The sequence below is a fragment of the Carlito syrichta genome, unplaced genomic scaffold (assembly GCF_000164805.1).
Source record: "Carlito syrichta isolate Samal-C Ts95f unplaced genomic scaffold, Tarsius_syrichta-2.0.1 Scaffold316491, whole genome shotgun sequence".
Classification (NCBI taxonomy): Eukaryota; Metazoa; Chordata; class Mammalia; order Primates; family Tarsiidae; genus Carlito; species Carlito syrichta.
In genome coordinates, this window is record NW_007260587.1 from 420317 (window position 1) to 426779 (window position 6463).

Genomic DNA, 6463 nt, shown 5'->3' on the forward strand with positions numbered 1-6463 from the left:
GGGCAGTCACTCTGACCCGGGTGGGAGGCGAGGGGGCGTCGACGCCCAAGCTAGCCGGAGCGGGCGTCTACGTCGCGCTCAGCCCTGGCCGTCGCGACCTGCCTGTTGCGCGCGGAACAGCGACCGCCGCAGGTCTCGGGCAAGGGCCTCTGTGCCGGCTCCCAGTCGGTCTAAGGCGCCGTGTTCTGGTCCCAGTCTCCCCTGGAGGGTTGGGTTCGAATTCCCCGGCGGACACACCTGTCTTCTGGTTCGCCCGCCGCAGGCCATCGCCAGCCGCAAGCCTCGCGCTCTGGCTCGCCCTCCACGCTGCAGCCCCCTGGACCTCGCCTCGCAATTCAGCGACTGCTCGGTCCCGGCCTTTGCCATGCTCGGCCTCCGGCGTCCGGGAAACACCCAGGGCACTGCGCCAGCGCCTTCCCCCTCTACCCAGAGTCACTCGGACGGACCCCGCCCACAGACCCTCTGACCTCTCCGCACACCCGGACGCTCGGCTCCTTCGCGGTCCACCTTCCTCGCTGTTCCTTGCCTTTTTCCTCCGCCCGTCCCGCCCCCCACGCAGCCCTCCATTCTGTCCCCTGAACTCCACCTCCCGCCGGACCTGACTCGCCGGACCATGCTCTCCCCGAGCCACCCCCGCCCCAGGTGCACCTGCCGGACCTGACTCCTGCGCAGAGGCCACCTTGGCTCCCCCTCCAACTTCCTCTCCGTAACAGCGACTCGCTCTCGGAGCCACACTCTTCTACAGCCCGCGGCCCCCATCGACACCCTGTGCTTGCCACCCACCCTCGGCCCCGCCGTCCACCCCTGGCCACACTGTGCTGCCCACGCTTCTCTTCTTGGGTGTTCCTCCTTCCATCTGCCTGCCGGAACCCCCGCAGCCCTGATGCTGCCTGCCAGCGGCAGCGAGCTTCCCCCACGCTTGGCCGAGCCGGGGGATTGTCCCGGGAGTCGCCTGCCGCGCTTAAACGCCGTGGCCTGGGCCCACTGGGGCCACCTGTGCACCGTGCCGCATCCCCACGCGGGAAGCCGCTGCCAGGACTGTCCCCACCACGCCCACGGGCTCCTGGCCGACCTGCTCGCGAGCCAGCTGGCGCTGTGCTGCAGTGATCCTCCCGTCGGTGGTGGCGCTCCCGCGTCCGCACGGGTCAGTGGGTGCCACACCTCGGGTGCCAGTCCTTGGTCACAGGCCCCAGCCAGGCTCGCATAGAGTTGGTCTTTCCTCTGAGCCTCATGCAGTGGCGGCAGGACACATCCTCATCTTCGCCCCGTCTCTGTCTTTGTCTCTCCCTGTGTCTCTCTGTCTCTGTCATTGTCTGTCCGTCGCTCACTCTGGTTCTCTTTCCTTCTCTCTGTCTCCGTGCGCTCCCGGGCGTGTGTACACACACACACACACACACACACACACACACACACACACACTCCACAATGACAAGAAAACCAGCCAACTCCGAAGGGGACTTTGAGTCGGGACTGGGGGTCGATTCAGGGGACACCCGCCCTTATTCACTCCCGCCCCCAGGTCTCCTGCCCCGAGTGATATTTGGAAACAGGCCAGGGCTGGTCCTTCCTCTGGTGGCACCAGCAGGCAGTGTGCGCCCAAAGCGTCAGAAAAAGCACAGAGCGGGGCAAAGGGGCCTCTGGCCCAGCCCGTCGCCCCCCAGGACCCCAGGAGCTAAAAGCCTCTCCTTCCTTTAGCTCCTAAGCTCCTGGTCCCATCAGATCCCTCATGCACTGTTTAACAGGAATAGATGCCCACTGCCGGTCATGACCAGGGTCTGGGGAGAGTCAGGGTGACATTCCCTGATCAAAGCCACCGGCAGTGCATGGGTGGTTCAGTGGTAGAATTCTCGCCTGCCACGCGGGAGGCCCGGGTTCGATTCCCGGCCCATGCAGCTCGTTGTTATCTTTTGGTACTGTCACCCAGCGGCTCTCGCCTCTCACGCCACACCCAACCTTCTTGCACCCGCACACGAGACCCCGGTGCCCTACCCCTCTCTGCTCCCCCACCACCTGGCGGGGCCGCTGCAGCCCCTCCGGCTCTGCCACAAGCACTTCCCTCCTGGGAACCCCGCCCGCTGACCCCTGCCTCTTCGGTCCACATTTCCTGGTCTTCCCTCTCCCCGTCGCTCCCCTTCTCTCGCCATAGCTGGGAGGAAGACGCGTCTCCCGCGAGGTCCTCCTGGAGGCCTGCCCGGTTCCTGGGCGCAGAGGGGCCATCTGCCCGCTGCGTCGTCTCCACTCTCGTCTCGTGATCGCTCCGCGCTGTCTCCCTCGCTGGCCGGCACCGCCGCCGCCATCTGGCTCCTCCCGCTCTGACCACCATCGCAGCCTCTTTCAAGATTCTGCCTTGCGCCTGTCCCTTGTCACCTCAGCTGCCTACACACCGCTGACATGGATTGTGGGTCCTGACAAGGACTGGTTCTGTTCTCCGGTCCAGCTGAGTCCCTGCGCCGTTTGGCCCGGGCCTAGACCCATGCTTTCACGCTGTCTGTCCTGTCCTCGACGGCTCCGCACCTCATCCCCAGGCCCACTCCACGCTCTGCTGGGGGGCCCAGCAGCACCCCAATCTTGTCCGCGAGGGTCCTCACTGACTCTTGATCCTTGGATCTTGCTCGGACCGGAGCCTACTCCCACCTGCTGGAAATCTGCAGTCTCTTCTGGCACCAGGCTTGCCCTTTCTCATCTGGCTCTGGCCCCACCAGTCCACTCTCCTGGTAAATACACCTGGCTCACCCATACCCCTCCCCCCACCCCCTGTCTCACACGTTCGGTGCTGATGACTCTCACCTCACGGGCCAGGCCTCCTGTAGGCTACCTAGACACACGCCAACTCCGGGGGCCCCCCATGGCACGCCAGCTGCCCCAGGCCTCTGCCCAGCTCCCTGGCCTGCCTGGCAGCCACACTCCCAGCCCTCTCCAAGAGTCCAGGCTCCACCCGGACACTCTAGGTGCCTTCTCCCACCTCCCAGCATGTGACATGTGCCTGCCTCTTTGTGTCACACCCTTTGTCCCAGCCTTCAAAGAACAGACACCTTGGTCCATCTAGTCACCCACTACGCCCACCCACAGCTCATCGGCCAGCAAGTCAGTGGATCTTCTGAGATTGATGACCAGCATCTCTGTCCCCACAGGAGCTACTCTCCACAGATGATTCTGGTGGTCATAACCCTATTCCTGCAAGACCCTGTATCCCCGCTGTTGGTCAGGGATCAACAACGCCTGTCAGGAGCGTGTTGACAGGAAGTAGCCTGAGCTCTGCAGCTGTCAACCTTGGGGAGCAGTCACACGACAAGATCACCAGGGGATGGGTCGAGGTATGGAGAGCTGGGTAGCTGCGGGGTAATTCGAGATGGGAAAATATCAAACATCAAATCCAGACCCTAGGTCAGGGGCAATCTCAGAAGGTCTTTGCCATTTTGAGATGAGATGGCGTGCCTGGGGAGTGAGATATCAGGCTGTTGCTGGCCACAAGTCTGTCCTGACATGACCTCTCCACCTTCTTGGGGTAGGCTGGGCCACTGTGTTTTTCTCACCAGCTCCTTGATCTCCACCTTTGCTGCCAGGATATCATATGCAGAATAAACAAGGAGTCCAAAGACCTCACCTGTGGATGCAAACACACGGACACAGGAATGCACACACCCACGCACTGTGCTACCCCATTATGAAGTGAGAAGGGACAGTGCACAAGGGAAGGCATGGGAATGACCAGCCCACAGGTGTAGGAAACAATGCCCAACATCGCCAATCACCAGGGAAATGCAAATCAAAACCACCGTGAGCTCTAGTGTCCACCCCAGAGAGAACGGCTATTAGTCAAGAGACAAAAAGAACAGATCCTGGCGAGGAATCAGAGAGAAAGGAAGTCCCATCTGCTGATGGAGGGAAAGGGCATTAGTACAGGCCCTACGGGAAACAACCCCGAGGCTTCTCAGAAACCCCCAAGCAGGCCTATCACAGGATCTCAGCAGTGAGGAGGACTGAGGCCGAAGAAAGGAAATCAGTTGTTCGAGGGATACCTACACCCCACATTGGTTGCAGCACTATTCCCAATAGCACAAGTGTGGAATCTGCCTAAGGAGCTATCCCTAGGGAAGGGACCAAGAAAATGTGGCACGTGGACACGGTGGACTAAGATGGGGCCATCAGAAGGAGTGCAGCATGGAGGGAACCCGGAGTCGTGCTGTTGAGGACAGCAAGCCAGGCCCAGGAAGACAGACATCGCCTGGGTCACACCTGTGGAGGAGCTGGAAGAGTGGATCTTGGGGGAGAGGGAGCAGAAGGATAGAAACCAGGGGCTGGAGAGGGCATGTGGGTGGGTGGGGGTGAACACAGGTGGGTCCAGTGGGCACCAACACAAAGCAAGAGCACACACACTCAAAAAGCAACACAAAGGGTGTTGACGAGCACAATAGGGGAGGCGAGTAAGCCACAGAAGAGCTGTATTTCCAAACAGTTGAAGGAGAGACTTGAAATGTTCCCCACAGGTAGAAATACGATTCCCCCCCGCCCCCACGCCCCGGCAACGGCGACCCTAAATGCCCTCACCCGATCGGGACACTCCTACACCCGTAACAGCACCTCGCATGGGCCTGTAAGGAGTTCCGTGTCCTGTATGCACTACAAGACGCCTAAGGGACCCCAAGATGCCTTTCCCCAGCTCTGCTTCCCTGGCCCAGGCCCAAGGTCCCGGCTCCCTCCATGTCCGCCGCCGTCCCCGGAAAGCCACCAACGCAGGCGGGGGCGCGGTCAAGGGCCGCCTCCAAGTCTGGCCTGCGCTGGACAAGCCAGCGCGCTTGCTGCAGAGAGCCAGACGGCGCGGATCTCGACTCTTGTCGGTGGCGGAAGCAGAGGGCTCCGAGCCCCAGCACACAGAGGAGTGGCGTGTCCCCCATGGGGCTCCGGGGCGCTGGGCGCTGCGCTGCTGGAGAGTCGTGGCCCATTCGGTGGCCGGACGCGAGAGGGTGTGGTCGTGTGCGCGCGACCGTTCGTGTGTGCGGTTGTCATCGCCGTCCTGTGTCTGCTGGAGCCCACAGGAGAAGAAAGCCTGTCCAGGGCGGTGGGGTTTGGGGTGGGGGAGGGGGGCGGGACGGGCGGCGGTGGAGGGAGGTGGCGCTGATGCCCTGCCGGTGGCATGCGGGGCCGAAAAGACGGCGGGGTCTGGTGCGGTTGCGAGAGGGAGAGTTGGTCGAGAAGGGCTGGGGCCGCAGGGGGAGGGGGCTGTGGGTGGTGTCCTGGGAGCAGGAGGCGTCTGATGGTCAAAAAGGTCGCTAGGCAGGTTGAGAAGCAGAGGCCAAGAAAAACAGGTGCTTCCCTGACCGGGAATCGAACCCGGGCCGCGGCGGTGAGAGCGCCGAATCCTAACCACTAGACCATCAGGGAGCGCAAACTCAGCTTCCACTCTTGGCCTCCTGACCCTGGCGCCCAAGTCTGCAGCACTGGGGCTTCCTTGGTGCTGGACCCCTTCTCCCAGGGCAAATAAAAGCCAGTCCCCAGCCGCCCTCCCTGCGGCCCCTTCCGTGCCGCCAGTGGCGATCCGCGAGCCCCGGCAGCTCTCATCCTGCTGGCGGCATCCCCCGTCAGCGCGCGCCCCCCGCTCCCCACCAACAGGCATGTCCGCACGCAGCCACCGCAGGTCACGCTCCCCCATCCGCAGTGGGCCTGGACCTGGCAAAAGTTAGGCCTGCTGCTTGGGCCGGGAATCGAACGCGGGGCAGCTGCTCGGAAGGCAGCGATGCTCACCACTATACCACCCGCGCCGAGCGGCCGGGCAGCGCTGCTAGGCTGGCCCGGGGCTTCCGGGAGCGCGCTCTCGGCCCCCGCAGCCCTGCCCCACGCCAGGGCGCCGGCCGCCAGTCCCCCGGCTCGTGCCCCGGAGCTGTCGCCTCCTCGCCCGTGCTAGGCGGCCCCAAGCTACTCCTGTCCTCCCGCCCTCCCGCCTCTGGGGCGCGGAGCTCTCGCCGCCTTGCTGACCCCAGGCCTTGGGCTCTTGGCCGCAGTCCGCCCAAGCCCCTCCCCAGCCGGCCCCGGCGGGCCACAGCCTGCGCCCCGGGGCGCTCCCTCGCCCGCCTCCCTCCCAGTCCCGGACCTGTAGGTCGCAGGGAGCCTTTTCCCGCGCCCACGTTGGGCGGTCCGCTCGTCGGGCGCTGTGGGGGCGGTCGAAGAGAAAGGGGGGGAACCGACGGACCTCAGAGCCTGGGGACCCCACAGGGCGCCCTGGCCTGGCTGGAGGGCGCAGGGAGACGGGCCCTTGGCGCCGGGACTGAGCACCGAGCATGGCGGCGGGGACGTAGGCGGCGGCCAAAAGGGTCTCCCGTGTGATAGACGGGGAGACGCACCCCTCTACTAACTAGGAGGAGGCCAGGCCGGACCCCACCGCCGACGTCCAGCGCGGCCTCCGGCCCTGGCCCACGCGGGCGCAGGCACGTGCCAGGACCCAGCTCCCACTCCGCCGCCCCGACCG

General features: G+C 64.3%; 2 non-coding genes across 2 annotated transcripts; one reads left to right on the forward strand and one right to left on the reverse strand.

The window, feature by feature from the left end:
• The first annotated feature begins 1821 nt into the window (after positions 1-1821).
• Positions 1822-1892, forward strand: TRNAG-GCC. Its single transcript has one exon. It is a non-coding gene; the product is annotated as a tRNA-Gly (tRNA).
• Positions 1893-5310: 3418 nt separating this feature from the next.
• Positions 5311-5382, reverse strand: TRNAE-CUC. Its single transcript has one exon. It is a non-coding gene; the product is annotated as a tRNA-Glu (tRNA).
• Between the last annotated feature and the right edge of the window lie 1081 nt (positions 5383-6463).